The following is a 17,290-nucleotide window of genomic DNA, read 5'->3' as shown; positions in this document are numbered from 1 at the left end:
TGAAATTTTGCTTATTGAGAAGAACAACAAATCTGCATTAGATTCCTTTACTGCATGGAAAAGAATAATAGATAGGTTCATTCTTACATTTCATATTATTTTATGGATTTATTTGTGTAAAAAAATGTATCGATGATATGTACTGCAAAAAGCAATCACAAATGAAAATGGTTTGTATGCTCAAAACTAGTAAAATAGCTGCATTAACTTTTGATCTATTTAGGAATCATTTCAAAGTATGCTTTGCAGCAAACATTGTACATTACTGCAAAATTTTTTGAAAAGTTCATTTCATATGCATAAATTTAAGCAGAATTCTCTAGGTAAATCAATCCGTTTTAGCATTCACACACCCAAGGAAAGCCAACCTTTTATAATTGATTATAGATGTTATGTGATGTAACACAGAAAGTGAACACCATCTAAAAATTTGGGAAATACAGATTTGAATATCTTTTGGCAGTGATTTTAGAATTAATTTGGTAGAATTAGCATATATTTTAAAGAAAGATGTGCAACACTATCTGGAATGTTTCAGATGAACATCACTTCTTTGATATTTTCGGTGTTGGACACTGTATAAATTAAGAGAGTGCACCAAGTCTAAACAATATTTCAATTTTTATACTTAATACATTGTTAGACTGAAGATTTATTAAATTGTAGAGTCATATTTCACATGTGTTACAGTCTTGGTCACATTTAAAGTTTGAGAAAACTTTAAGAAAAACTCAGTACACCAAACTTAAAATCAGAAAATTCTAAAGTGGTATCTATTTCATTACCGTCGTAAGAATTATAAGTGAGGGTACAATGTTAATTGATGAATCATTCCACAACAGAAATTTGGAAAGGAGGAGGACAAATGTTTAATACAGATGAGTACATTACAAGTTTTAATGTAAGCACTGATTGTAACATGGAGATAACATATTGAAATGTGCTAAATTTCATATTTTCTCAGAAGTATTATTAACTGATACTAAAATATAACTACAATAAAATTATTGGCTATATATTGATAAAGCTTCCTAAAATTTCTTAGACTTAATGTAGGGTTATCGTATTACACAATATGTGTCAGAGGTATAACAGCTGGGAGATACTGGCCAGACGAATTTAATATGCTTACATTCGCCCTGTTACTCTGCACCCGAAAAAATGGTACACTGTCATGGAAGCCTACTGACTAGTTTCTCACTAGTAAGATAAATGTTATGAAATAATTGGGTTCATTTTTATTTTTATCTGTGAAGTAATGAAGATTTATGAAAATGATAGATGGAGTCAATAGATGGAAGCAGTGCAGGTATAAGGTTTCTGTATAACTGAGGCATTGCTCACTCAATGAACAAATCAAGGAGACAGGAAACATTGCTAAGCTTTTGCACACTCTTACTCTTGAGAGCTAACTAAAACAGAATACACCTATCCAACAACCCACACCACACACATACACATGCATGTATGGGTGCACACCTACCCACCCACCCGCCCACCTACCTACACACACACACACACACACACACACACACACACACACACACACACACACTCTCTCTCTCAAACATCAGCACAGCTACATTCCTATAGAAGACTACACTGGACCAAACCCACTGTTTTACTGAGGTAAATCGTTGTGTTGGGTGATGTGAGTGTGGGGAAGTGGTGAGGATGGGAGGGAGGGTTGAGGGTGGCTGCAAGGGAGACTCCAGGAAGGAAGGTGATACTTCAGAATGAGTACAGTGAAGGGCATGGTGGAAGGGCTGGAATTGGAGACAAAGCTCATGTGGCACAGGGGCTAGCTGAGGTTGAGGCTACGAATGCTGTGCAATCAAGGAATGCATCTGAAAAACAATTCTAATTTACATAATTCAGAGAAGCTGGTATTAGTAGTGACTGGGGTTGGGGGTGCGGGTGGGAGTGTGGGGGAGGACATTGGGGAAACCAAATATCATACATTTTGATGCAGCCTATTAAGTCATGTTCAACAGTATGTTTCACTACTTAGTGGCCAGCTCTGAACTCTAATTGGTGTAGTCCTTCATTTGGGTGGAAACGTGGATGATAGTCATGCCCGCATTAAAAGCTATGCAAAAGTTACAGTAGATCTGATGTATAATATGGACACTTTAATAGATGGTGTAGCCTATGATAGAATATGATATGCTTGTGAGAGGACTGTAATAGGATGAAATGGCTTTTGCTCCTGGATCTTCCACAGGGAATAAACACCACAGGTAATGGGTTGAAAGTACATGTGGCATAATAAGAAACAAAGATATTTTGTAGATTGTGTGGGTGGTGGGATACTACATCATGAGAGGTGGAAAACATTGTGGATAGTATGCTACTCATATGAGAATTATCCTATATCCTGTACACCCTCTTCTAGTCCCATGGCAAGCATATCTTACACTAACAGTGGAAGGCCCATCTTCAAAAGCAGTCAGTGCTGCTGTAATGTTACCACAGTCTTCTTTTTGGATGCAACCACCAACCAACTCCCAAACAGTGGCCATGAGCAGAGTTGACTTCACTGTAGCAGAATATGCTTCTGATTACAACAAGCTCAGATTTCAGGACTGTGTTAAAACACTGGCATTCTTTAACATGCTCCAACCCCTCTCCCACCCCTCCCAACAGGTTTATCTGAATTTCTCATATGCAAATTGTCCATGCAACAACCCTTTGATTCTGTAATTCTCTTAGTCTTAAACTGCCATTCCCACCCCTATAGCTATCACTGTTCCCTTTAAATTCACATGATTCATTCTAAAGTCACATCCTTCTCTTGGCAGTCTCCCACCTCCTTTCCCTCCCAACACATTAATCCCCTTCATTGTGTATCATATGCAACTCTCAGTGGCTCACCAAAGTTAGCTTATCGGTGCTACATTCCTATTCCATCATCTTGCTGCCTCTGCCCCCTAGCTTTCAACCACCTTCCCTCCAACATTCTCTCCCTTCTTCACCTCCTTTCTCCCCTCAGTCTGTATCAGTGGTACAATGTAGTTTACTGGAACAGTGAAGTCAAATATGTGTCTGCGTGGAGGTGGGACTGATGGATTTTCTGTATTAGTTAGCACTAAGCTTACTTAGAGTTTCGTACTTGTTTATATGTATTTTGACTATTTAATGGCTCACATATAGTGATCTGTTACCTTTACTCCTTCCATGATTCATATTCCACCCAAGACTTTCCATTACCATATTTTTGTTAAGTTATAACAGTATTTTAATGGCAGCTTACAAAGCAATGACAATATGAACTGAAATTGTTGTTCACTTTACTTATAATTGTGTGTCTTTATATGTGATTTTGAATAGAAACAAAAAAATAATATCACTTAATATAGTCATTATTTAGTTCTTCCAGCAAATATTTAATTCCAATTTCCAGTAGTTCTAGATCCCTTTATGCCAAGTTATACTACTAAAATGATTCAATGTTAGTTTAGTTATGTAGTGCTAAATAAAATTAAGAATGTAATTTAGTTATTTCTTGCCACCAAATAGAATTAACAATATACATGCATAAATCACAAAATAATACAACAAAAATATACGAAGCCTCATATGCATATAATGTGGAAATTATATCAGTCATTGGGTTAACAACTTATTTTGTTATGTTAATGTGGTTTATTTTGTTAAAAAAATTGATTCAAATATTTTAATAGAATCTCACTTACTGGAATGTTCGGTTACTATTTTTGAGCAAACTTTCGATGCATTACCTCTAAAGTGATTAAACAATCATATTACTACAATTTATTTCCTTCATCCTTATTATTAAATACATACATCACTTTTGTGTATCAAGCAGAACCTACATGATATAATATATCTACACCAAACTCGTCATCTTCAAATAAGTAATGCTGAAATATACTTCACAACGTAAGTAATGAAACTGTCTTATGACTCCTGTCTTTAATCAACTATTCAGCTTCTGAATATGATGGAAAACAATATTTTCTTAACTTTTCAATTTACACTGAAATTTGTATATTCTGGACGCAATACTAAAATACAAATTATACAGGTACATATAATTTTTTGTAGCTCCCACAACAACTATTTATACATCACATATGTACAAATTTATAAAAAGCCTTTAATAGAAACACTATTACAATCTTTTCTTTGTATATGGATAGCGTGTAAGGCACTCTTTTTATCAGATCTTCAATAAAAGAGCTTCATATGATCACACCAGAAATGATTTGTAAATAGCTGGTTATTTGAAGCCATTGAACATAATATTTATTTGAGATCTGAAATATTAAGTGCATATTTTGTGGCAATTTCAAAGAGGAAAACATGACAAGAATTCTTTGCTTCATTGGAACAGTTCTTACACAGCCTCAGATGGAATAAAACATGTCACATGATGCTTCCCTAAAACATACAATTTATATATCTGAGATAACAAAAAAAATTATGAAAGATTTTTTTCTGAAGGCAGCTACTTTATATTGATGACAATCCAAAAATTAAAGAACATTATTAGAGGGGAAAATGAGCTTAAGCTGAGCCTCGAGTTTGATGGCACTTTAAATTCATTTGTCATTTAATAAAAATGTCATTTTCTGTCTGAAATTCTTGCTGACTATTGAAAATCGAAGCTGGTCCTTGGCAACTGTTTTTTTTTTTAATTTGGTGGTAGAACAAGCATAGTTAATAGAGAATACCTGAAGTATCTTTAATCTTTGGCCTCAAAACTTATGAAAAATTAATCACAAGTGGCATGTAACCATTACAAAAGTAGTTTAAACCCAGAAAGGCATTTAAACAATCAACAGACAGTTCACTGACATTGATCCCCTATGTTGAATAGTAACATACAAAGACATATGAGAAACTGATGTAAATTAATTCATATAAGTATTTTAAAACATTTGTTTTGAATTTAGTTCCTTCTGAAAGGACAGGACAATTGTCAACATTTCTACAGTGTTATTATAATGAATTTCTGCTACAAGTTGTAGTAGGGCAAATAGTACAAGAAGTAGAGAGTAATCATCATATTATGTCTGCAATATGAACAGAAAACAGTACAAACTTACTACAAATTAAACATTACTTATTCAATTTTAAATGTTCAAATTTATGCTAATTATTTACTGGTTTGACAATTTCTGTATAGGACTTTGTGTCTCATGTAACAAAACATGTAAGAAATATGAAAGCCTAAATTTTTGCCTTTCATTTTTAATGTCCATTAATTGGGAAGTGGGACATTTTAACAGCCATTAATTGTTATTTGATTAACTAATTAAATGTGATTGAAAAATCACTTGTTAGAAAGTTAATAAAGTAAATCCTGAAAGTCTTCAATGGATTGTGACACATATTTACTATCAGTATGTAATGAGTATTCTACTACTATGTATGGAGTTTTGGAACCAATTAAATGAAATAATTTAAAAGGGCAACCCTTAATGAAGTAGGATATTCCAACAGCATAGTACTTGCTCTGTCAGTGTTAACACTAAAAGAATGGTTCTTCATGAGATGTTGATAAGCATTTCAGTAAAGTTCAGAGTGTGGTTATAAGCAAAGACAACAGGTAAATCCACAGAAAACGCAAAGGTCAGATAATCACTCATTGTGAAGACAACACAATTAACAGAAGGCAGATATGTAAACAAGGTGTAAGCTATGTTGACACCCTAAACTTAAATTCTTATGAGGTAGGGATTCAAATTCCCATTATTGACTTCAATAGATATTTTGCGCCAGTTCAGATCAGCAAATGAAGAGGAATGAAATAAGTATTTCTCCTTAAGAAACAAATACTCTGTAGTGAAATAAGAGTTTTGTGCCTTATCCCCTGTGCTACCTCTTGTTGTTCTTCTGAGGTGTCTTATCCTCTGCGCTACCTCTTGTAATTCTTCTCAGGAGGAGAAACAAGTAACAGTTAGAATTCAAACTGATGTTATTGTGTCATACATTTTGATGCCGTGATAATACTGATGTTGGTGACAGTCAATGTAAAGCCTGAGATGGCAAGAATGGTGTGGAATGGAAAGATGGCAACAAGAATATAAGAATAGGAGGTAGAGGTGTGGAGAAATTTATTTAGAAATATTATAGAAAAGATATTAAAAATATAGAAGTGGGATACGCTTAATAAAATGTTGATGGTGAAAGTTAAAGATGTAAAATAGTAGAAAGAAGCTTAACAAAGTAGAAAATAACTAATACCAGTATATGTTTTAGTTAAAGTTAAATGCAATATGGAAATACCAGCATACCAATGAGTTAGTTCTCCTCTGAACAACTCAGGGTGAGTATCCATTATTATAAATCATAAAGCAGAAGGTGAAATTTACTCTTCTGTGATGCACACAGTCCTCCACATGAAGGCCATCTGTTTTACCATTAATTAGTGACAAGCAAAAAGTAGTTATTTATGGTATGGGCTTCTTAAGAGGAAATGAAGGAGGTAGTTGGTGTCTTAACATGTGAAAACAGTCAGTAAACAATGACCTTAAGGTGGTGGTCCATGTAAATAATTATTCTTTCAAGACGGAATAGTAATCAGCTCGAGTTGACAGGTTGAGTTTAGAGATTTTAAAAAGCTTCTAAAAGATGAGAGGATGCAAGAATAACAGGTTGACCAGTTCATGAAAAAGCTTACTGAATGGGTAACAGGATCTAAACCACAATTTCAGGGCTTCTATGACATGATCACTGAGTCAAGGTCTGTGAGTCAAGGAACTTGGCAGCTCTCTACTTTGTAATGTCTGTGGTAAATTAATGAGGCAGTGGACCAAATAATTTATACCACATCCCATAATTCTTGTGACATTTCTAGCAATACTGACACTCAATATAATTTAACATTTGACTCATCACAGACACACTATATGGACTAAAATACTTAGCTACTTCTTCTGGTATGGCCTGAAATATCCAAGTGATATCACTCTACCTCACAGACAACCACATGATTCATTGAAACATTTCTTTATTTTACTGTCATTGCTATGCATTTTCAGCTGTAAAGGAATTTTTATAAGGTTATGAAGTATAAGTCACGAAAATGGACACACTTCAGTTAGTAGACAAGGACTCAATAAATCACACAATGGTAAAAATGTAGGGCAATCATCAGACTTCTGAAATAGAGAAGTGGTATTTATGTGGAGAGATATTTTCAATAACCAGTTGCATATTCTTTTACATGAGCATGATTGAATATGGTTGTTGCATTTTATTAAGTTGATAGACACCAAGAGATGGAGTACTTCAAACCTATATAAGAGGTACAATGAAAAGGAGCACTTTAGATTGATATCTATAACCATACAAATATGTTATTAAACTTTCTATTGCATGGGCTGTACCATTGCATTAGATAACCAGAAATTGTGTATCGCTAATGTAAATTTCTACACTTCATAAAAGATCTGAAAAACGATATTTTTCTAAACATCCTTACAGTCTGTACTAACGACATATTAACTCAGACTGCACAAAAACTTATATTTCTATGCTATAATAAAATTAAATACCTTAAGCCATTACATAACTACCATTGTTATTTCACCAAATGAGTAATCACACTTTTAGTCATGAATGATAGGAGAAATTATAAACTGCAAAATACAAAGAAAATTTTTTCAAGGGGTAAAATGTTAACAAAATGAGTTGACAAACTGATTAAGGAGACGTTTTCATTCTAGTTTTTATGATCAGTATATCTGATCTCAATTACCAGCAATTTTGTTAAATTAGAGGTAAATATATCATACAAATTAGGATATGAAACACTGAAAACAAATGTAACCAATGGAACTCAACTGGAGCAAGAATAGCAATCTGTTATAGGTATAGATTTGCTAGAGGTATAATTCATTAGGTGGTAGATCTAAATTTTGTTCATATTCTGAGACTTTTACCTTATGTCTTTTAAGTGTTTTCTTTGCTCCTAATTTGTACGATATATTTATCTCAAATTTTAAAAAAGTGCTGGTAAGTGATATCACATATACTGATCATACAAACTAGACTAAAACGCCACAGTAATCAGTATTTTAAGTCAGTTTCGTAACATTTTACCCCATGGAAAACAATTTCCTTTGTAGTTGGTCTGTTGTAAAATGTGATATATTCCCACAAAAATATCACCCTGAAGATACAGATATTATAGGCATAGAAAGGTAAGTTCTACACCCAGCTGACAGGTAAAACGGCCAGAAATGTACAATGTGTGCTATGAAAAAAATGAAAAATTTATTGTAGCACATTATACTCAGAGGAAATGATTGCGATAATGGTGAAAACAGAACATTTTACATGTGATTTTGTAGTGCCATGCAACTCATTTAATTCCTTGTTTATAAGTACAATGGGTAAATCCTTAAACCATTCTTAACATTATGATGTATAATATTAATAATGATTACTGATTTCTTGACATACTCCTATTTATTTTGATAATAGAAGGACTTATATAACATGCACAAAATTGTGAGAGGTTTGGAAGAATACTTATCAACAGATAAGTGTAACTGGAACACTCATGTACTGACTAACAGGGAGATATGACAGAAAAATGTTAACTGATGTGTACCCAGTGTGGTGGACCCAAAGACGATACAGATGAGATGGAGGAACATGCTTTGAATTAACAGCTTATACATAAAAGAGATTCCTCATGAAGTGCAGACCTTCTGAAGTGAAATGGTTTGTATGTCTGAACAATACAGATGGCTGTACTGAAGGTGAAAGCACAATAGAATCATATCTGTGAAAGTGGAGAGCCCAGGTGGGCCTATGGTCCCTTAAAATGGAAAGCAGCCTTTTCAGTGGTTACAGGGGCAACAGTTAGGATGATGAAAGATCTGGCCTTGTAACATTAGCCAACCTCATCTTGCTATGCTGACACTCCGAAGAGGTGAAAAGAAGGTGGAACTGCTGCCATTATTTTTCCTGAGGGCATGCAGCTCCACTGTATGATTAAATGATGATGGCATACTCGTAAAGAAACTATTCTGATGATAAAATAGTTCTCGAATCAGATTTCCAGGTGGTAACTACTCAAGAGAATGTCATCATCAGAAAGAATGAAGCTGTCATTCCCCAGGCCAGATTTTGAAATTTTAGATCCCTTAATTGAGTAGGTAGGTTAGAGAATTTAAGAAGAGAAATAGATGGGTCTAAGTTCAATTTTGTGGCAGTTAATTAAGTGTTGTGCCAGGAAGAACAGGGCATCTGGTCTTGTGAGTACATAGTAACACATATAAAATGTGACTGGGGTAATGCAGGAGTAGGTCTCACAGTCAGTGTGAAAATAGGAATGTGGTTTAGTTTCCCTGAACAGCACAGTGAGTGCATTGTTGCATTATCATAGCCACTATAGACAGAATGTCAACATCTACCATATTACTGTAGTTTTATATGACAACCAGCTCCAAACAAGATAAATAGAGTGAAAAACTATCATGAGATAAAAGAAATTATTCTGACAGCTAAGACAGTTGAAAAGTTAACTGTGATAAGTGACTTGAATCTGACAGTGGAAAAAAGAAAATAAGAGAAAACTTTATGTGAAGATTGACTGGGAAAAATGGAAGAGAAAGTCATCTTTTAGAATTTTACACAAACCATTATTTAATCATAACTAAAACTTGGTTTAAGGATTACAAAAGAAGATTTTTTATGTGGAAGACAGCTGGAGACACATAAAGGTTTCAGATTAATTATATAACTGTAAGACATAATTTGTGAACTAGATTTTAAACTGTAAGACATTTCTAGGGGTAGATGTGGTCTGTGGTTATGAACTGTATATTAAACATGAAGAATTTACAAAAAGATAGGAAATTGAGGAGACGGGACCAAGATCCATTGAAGGAACCGGAGGCTATTGAGAGTTTAAAAGGGGGCATTAGCAAATAATTGACTGAAACAGGGAAACGAGTAATGGAGCTTTGTGAGATGAAATACTGAAGGCAGCAGAGGATCAAATATGGTAGGTAAAAAGTGAAGGCCTACTAAAAATCTTTGGATAACACAGGAAATATATAATTTAATATGAAAAGAGATAATATAAGAATGCAGCACATGATTAGGTCAAAGGGAATACAGTTATCCAATAAGATCGGAGATTTACAGAAGGCTCACAATTTCAGAGCTTAAGTGGCTGGACAACATATGTAAGGCTGTAGAAGTATGCATAACTAGGGAAAAGACAGATGCTGCCTACAGGAAAAACAAACAGGCCCTTGGATATCAATAAATAAATAAAAATAAAAAAATTAAATCTGTGAATATCAAGAGCTTTAAGCTTTTCGCAGTGGAATTTTTTGTAGCAACTCAGCAAAGATATTTTTATTGCTGTCCTGTTAGATTCGTGATCAAGTGACTATACTTATTTTTTGATAATTTTATTTTTGTGATTTCCCTCTTTACTTTTGTGAGCTGCTATGTATTACCATTACATGTAATGAAATAATGAACAGTGTTTTCTGTGTTAATTTTTTGTTTTCTTTTACTTTAGTTAAAATGTTTACTTACCACAATGCAAAAAGAATCCTAGAAACTTCACCATGCAATAGAGGTATGAGCTGATACAGATTATGTACATTCCACAAGTGAAGCATTGTGCTCTGACAACGGTAATGATTCCACGACAAACAGGATCTGATTGTTTTAGCAGCTTTCATAAACCCTGTGCTGTGTACTGGCACAAGATGTCAGGCATAGACAGAAGTGGTACAGTATATTCCCAAAAGCTTTGGGATATCCTAAGTTGGCGGGAAATATACTCCCCAAGGGCCACAAATGACAAATTAATTTTGTGGTAAGTATACTTCCTGAGTCCCTTCCAGAAAGTACTTTGGTGGTAAACGTACTTTCAGAGAACCACTAAAACATCATTCTTTCGTGAGATATATACTTCACACAAACCTGAAGGCTATATTTCACAACAAACATAAAATACAGATGATTCCACTAGATGCTGGGAGTGTACAGAAGTGATAACACATATACCCTTAAATGCTGCAAGGAAATACATTTAGTGGGAAGTATATTCTCCACGGGCCACAAAAGTCAGTGCTAATCAAAGATGAGACAGCTGAAAGATAGCAAGAGCCTACAGAAGGACTAAATCAATTACATATTATATTATCAAAAGAGAAAGGAAGTATATGATGTTGAGATTGGAGATATGATACTACAAGAATAAATAGAGCACTGAATGACCTGAGCTGAAATGTAGATACAGGAGCAGACTTCAGTCCCTTAGAATTATTGAGGTTGTGGAGAGGGCCAGCCAGCCATGACAAAACTATTCCAACTGGTGTGCAAGATACATGAGACATGTGAAATACCTCCAGACTCCAAGGAGAATTAAAATTCCAAAGAAGGTAGATGGTAACAGATTTGAATATGGCTGATCCATGAGTCTAACAGGTCATGCTTGCAGAAAACTAACACAAATTATCAACAGAAAAACAGAAAAATTGGTAGAAGCAAAAGATCAGTTAATTTCATGGAGAAATGTCGGAATATGAGAGGCAATACTAACCTTACAACTTGTCTTAGAAGATATATTAAAGAAAGGCAAACCAAAATTTCTAGCTTTTGTGTTTTTAAAGAAATCATTTGATAATGTTGGCTGTAATACCTTCTTTTGTACTCTGAAGGTAGTAGAAATAACATACAGTGAGTTAAAAGTTATTTACAATTCTTACAGAAACCAGTCTGCAGTTATAAAACTGTTGCAGGACTTGAAAAGGAGGCGATGGTTGAGAAGTGAGTAGGACAGGTTTGTAGCCAATACCAGATGTTACTGTATTCAAGATGTTATTCATTCCATCTAAGGAACAAGCCATAAAGGAAATCAGAGAAATACATGGTCCAGGAAGAAGAAAAATAGCTTTGAGGTTTGCTAATGATGGTGTAATTCTGTCTGAAATAGCAAAGGACTTTAAAAAGCAGTTGACTGGACTTAATAGCATCTTGAAAAGAGATTATGAGATGAACAGCTAGAGACACAAGATAATTGTAGTGGAATGTAGTCAAATTAAATTAAATACTGCTTAAGTAGTTAGACTGGAAAATGAGACACTAAAAATTATAGATGACTCTTGCAATTTGGGGAGTAAAATTACTGTTAGTGGCCAAAGTAAATAGGCTGTCAAATGCTGGTTAACTGTTGCAAGAAAATAATTTCTGAAAAAGAGGAATTTCTCAATATTTGATATAAATTTAAGTTTCAGGAAATCCTCTCTAAAGATATTTGTCTTGGTGCAATTTTGAACAAAAGGGAAACATGGACAATGGGCAGAAAAAAGACCACCAGAACAGAATAAAAGCTTTTGAAATGTGTTGCTATAGAAAAATACTGACTATTGCTATATGAAGTAACTGATGTGGATGTAGGCACAACAAAAAAAAGAAAAAAGAAGTGCTTGTGCATATGAAAGATAATTCACAAAGCAGAAATCAGTGAAGAAAAAAATGATATTCATGCTACCTGCATAACTTGAAAAAGTTGAAAAACATGTAATTAAACTTTGTGACAGTGCTTATTAATATACTGACAGTGTACAATGGACTCAAAATAATACCCATTTACTTGAAAAATTAGACTTCAGCAATTCAGTAAAGAAGTAACAAATCACAACTCCTATTTGCACTGTAATTATCCATTTTTCAGATGTATGGACAGGTAGTTTAACAATGACTATTCATCATTCTCTTACTGTTAAAATCAGACAATCAACAATATTTCTACCTTATTATCCTTCTTTGTATAGCTAAATCTCAAAATTGGAAGCTGAAGGATGTGAATACAAGCAGAAAGAAAATAATTAATTCAATAGAAAATGAAACAATCGACAAGATAAAGATTACATTAAGATGGGTAATCCTCCTCAGTTTCAGAGTGAATCATGTTCAATAAGAGGAAACCACATTATCTTTGAGACATTCTGTATCATTAGAAATAAGTGGGAACAATCAAAGACACTACCACATTCTTGTTCTATAAGAATATATTGTGAGAAATACAAAGATATGGGGAAAGTAGAGCCTGTACTATGAAGATAGGCAATGTCTGTCTACATAACATTCAGGACCTATTTACCACATGAGGTCAACTATAAGAAAGAGAAGGAATCAAGAAAAAAGACCACTTCATAATATCTGCAGTTTCATTCTGTGTGTAATTTATAGGCAAAGCACTGTTCTTGGAAAAGAGACTCCTCTTTAGTATTATCATCCTTAACTTTCTTTAACCTAAATGTTAAAAGATTTTCTGTTCTGTGAAATTTTAAACCTGTCATCAGATATCATCAAAGATGGTCACTTATAAGGAAACAGATACAATATTCCAAATCAAAGAGGGATGTAAAAAGGAACAATAAAACAATATATTTCTCGTAAGAGAATAATATGTACCATCTAGAAGTGTATTATGGATCTAAAAAGCATGAACACCTTCATTCTGAACTTTATTTTATAATTATGAATGACGGACTACTTTACATGTACCCTCATCTGTTTCAGTTAGAAATGAATCATTGGATGTCATGGAACATACAAAGTGATAAGTTTAATAAGGATGATCTTCCCAGTCTACCATCCATGAAGTCAGCCATGAGTAAGATACATTCGGACCCACTGGAATAAATGTGTACAATTACTAGTATGCATTATGTTTGCATCTTAGACACATACTACACTGTAAAAGATATTTGTTAAAGGTCTTTTATAAAAATCCAGTATACAAAATCTTTGATGGTGGGCAGGGGGTAGTTCGATGATACCTTTTACAAAAGTTTTAGCGTGGTCCTAGCTTTAACAAAGTTTTTCCATGTGAGGATGTATGTGGGTAGTAGTGCATATGTCTAAAATTTTTACGAGAGAATTTTTGAATTAAATTGAAGTCAATACAAAACCTTCATTTTCGTGGAAATAAATGCAGATTTTCATTCAGAATTATATGTAACTGAAGAATGAACCATCCGTTACAAACATAACAAATATTATCTGAGTTTTGATCATGGAAAGTCAGTAACATAATCACCCATTACTAGATTCATCTTTTCTGGGTGACATCACTTCTTAGCTCATATATTGACTTGGTGTGCTACAGATTTCCGAGCACTGTGTGATTTAAACTGTGGTAGTAGTAGTAGTAGCAGTAGTTGTAATCGTAGTACTGTTTGAAAACCTTGTTTACTGTCTGTAGAGTGTTAATGTATGATTCATCATTTTGCATCTGTGACTCAAATATTTTGTTTAATATAAATTCATTTGCCACCTATGCAGGAATAAGTGTAGGCACACTGAAAATTTGTAAATCATATATGTCTAAAAACTGGGTACATGTTTGCACAGTTTGTTCCACCTGTTTTTATTTAGGCTAAACAAATTCAAGCCATATAAGTCATTCTCTTTGGTTTCAATATATTTATGTCTTAACCATGCACATGATGACACATTTCACTTAATTACAATCATAAAGAATTGCATTTATGCTAACTGTCACTAGCCATTGATGAAACCAAAAGTCAAAGCATATTTTTCATTTTCATAAACTGATGCTTAATGTGCATTCTGACTTCAAACTAGCAGACAAACTGCCAAAAGGGAGATTTTCTAAGGAAGCAGACTGCAACTAACTGCACATAACATGCAAAACTGGTACTCAATTTGTAGCATTTAGTTATTTTACATGGAGGAAAATCTATACTCTGTTATTAATGTGGAAGAAATCTTATAAACAAATAAGCTACCTACTCATACATTAAGATGAGTGAAGCTCTGTTTGTTACATAGTGATTTATTCCATATACATTCTAGTGTTATCCCATCATAGAAAAAAATAACAGTAGGTTGTAATGAGACTGAATTTTTACCATCATTATAAAAATAACAAAAACAGTAAAAGTTCACTTCTTTAACTTCTAAATATTTTTATGTCTGAAAGTGAACATATTTAAGAGATCTTATGTACAATCACTCTGTCACTTGTAGATCTTCTATGCCCTAAGCTGCTACAAAACACTTGAAGTATATGTCTCACAGCAGTTTCATCCTTCTTTGTCTATTTATGGGCCTAAATTGTCAGAAAGAATGCTACAGGTTACAGCTAGATGTGATGCAACACATTCACAGTCACACATGATACGTAAACGTTATCAGATAGTGAACAAAAGTTACAACAAGAATGTGGTTCAAAACAGACTTACTGTAGCTTGAAATGCTAGAAAAAGAACTTACATGACTGAGTTGCATATATTATATTTAGTTCCATCTCTCACACTCTTACATGTGAAATCTATTAGAACTAGCAATTCGTTCCTCAGTCTTAAAGGTTAATTCCACATATAACTGTATAACTTATCGCTGATGCACTAGGCTTCTACTTGTTCTTTTTGGTGCCCTTCATCAGAAATATCACTGATTTCTTTTAAAGGTTTCATTATTCCAAGCAATTGAGATACTATATTCTTCTTTGATCCTCTTTTTGCACCCTCGATATGTGTTCTGTTTTCTTTCTTTTTTTTCCTTTCTCCATTTCTGTTTTGCCTCTTATATCTTCAGTCCACTGTAATGAATTCATCAGATTTTGTTAAGTGGAATAACCTTTCACAATGAAACTACCTCCATTCATGGCAGTACTTACTTCTGTTTCCCCCATCAGCTCCTCATGAAAAGACATTCTAGGTGCTTCTTATACCTGATATAACGGTAACTATAGCTGCATGATTTAGTCTGTATCTACTGACTGGTTGGAAACACTTGCCTTTTACTTTATTTGTTGTCATTTATATTCATATAAAACCTCATTGTTTGACTTGCTGTGATGAGTAACAATATAATTCCTACAAATTTAAATTCAACAGCACAAAAATGACTAGTAGACATATGATGTGCTGAGTGGTTGATAACCACATAATTGCTGGATGGTAATTTCTAGCTTACGAACTGTCATTCATCTGAAAGGCAGAAAAATTAATACACAGATAATACCTCTTTTTTGTACTGTTTCCCATTATGAACAAGAATAGGACTTTAAATGTGTATCACTTATCGATACTTCTTTTGTCCCTAACCATAAGACTGTTGGTTGTCTTTTCACTTTCTGTTACTGTAGCAAATCTGTGTTTGGTATACTTTCACAATAACTAAGTCATCAGAACTTTTCATGATTATAAATGAGCATTTAGAATTGGTACTATTGTCATTGTTTTAATGTATTGTGAACCAGACTGGGCTATTATGTCATTTTAATGTAAATCAGCGTGGCTTAATAAGATGCAAGCTGCAACATAATGCCCAGTATTATTAAATTTTATTTTTAATCACTATTTTATAAAGTCTGCATTCTCTGAATAATGATAACAAAAACTTAGCAACTTCTAGTGTCAAATAAGAAGGAAATATTCAGGGTTCATGAAGGTGATTTAATGCCAGCAGATGAGTTAATAGGCATAAACACAGAATGAATTCAATAAGGAAGAAGCAGTACATCCAGTAGAGATACTTTACAGTCCTTTATCCATTCCCTCAGGACTTGCACTTGTATTATGATGTATGCAAGAAAGAATGGGAAAAAGAAAGCTCATGCTACTCAAGTAAGAAAATAAAAGGAAGGGATATAGTAAAATGAGTAATGTTACTGGACTCCATCAAACAGAGTGATAACAAACAAACAAACAAACAAATTCAAATTAAATTTTATTTTAATACATTGTTGTATTGTATTAAAACTGATAATCTGTAAGATGACAACTATAACATTTGTGTAAAATGTAAACTTTCATGGCTGGAAATGTCACAGTTAATAAAATATTCTGAGCTATTATGCTATGGTCAGTTGGATTTTACTTTAAAAGTGAAATCCATTTCACCATCGCATAATAGCAGACAACATTTTATTAATTATAACGTTTTTAAGAAGAATAGCACAAATAACATGTAACATCTAGACATCCAATAGAAGGTAGTGTGTGTAATTGATTTTTCAATGGTGGATAAAATTAAAGTAAAATTTTGACCCTCAGAATATGAGGTAAGTAGAGCTAGGAATAGGTTCATCTGTGATAATGAGGTATCAAATGGTTGGAACTATGATATTATCATTCCACACTGTAGTCTAAGTGATCAAATGAAGTTTATCAATGACAGATCTATTATGGTTGAAAACTTATGTCTGAGAATATTCTAAGAAAGTTTTTGGAGTGAGAGCACATTGATGAACAAACTAACTCAACACCCGGCAGGTTAAAAAAGTGCTACAGTCTGATATTTGACA

This window comes from Schistocerca americana, chromosome X (genome assembly GCF_021461395.2).
Source record: "Schistocerca americana isolate TAMUIC-IGC-003095 chromosome X, iqSchAmer2.1, whole genome shotgun sequence".
In the NCBI taxonomy this organism is placed as follows: domain Eukaryota; kingdom Metazoa; phylum Arthropoda; class Insecta; order Orthoptera; family Acrididae; genus Schistocerca; species Schistocerca americana.
The sequence above is the reverse complement of the archived record's forward strand: the minus strand, read 5'-3'. Positions refer to the sequence as shown.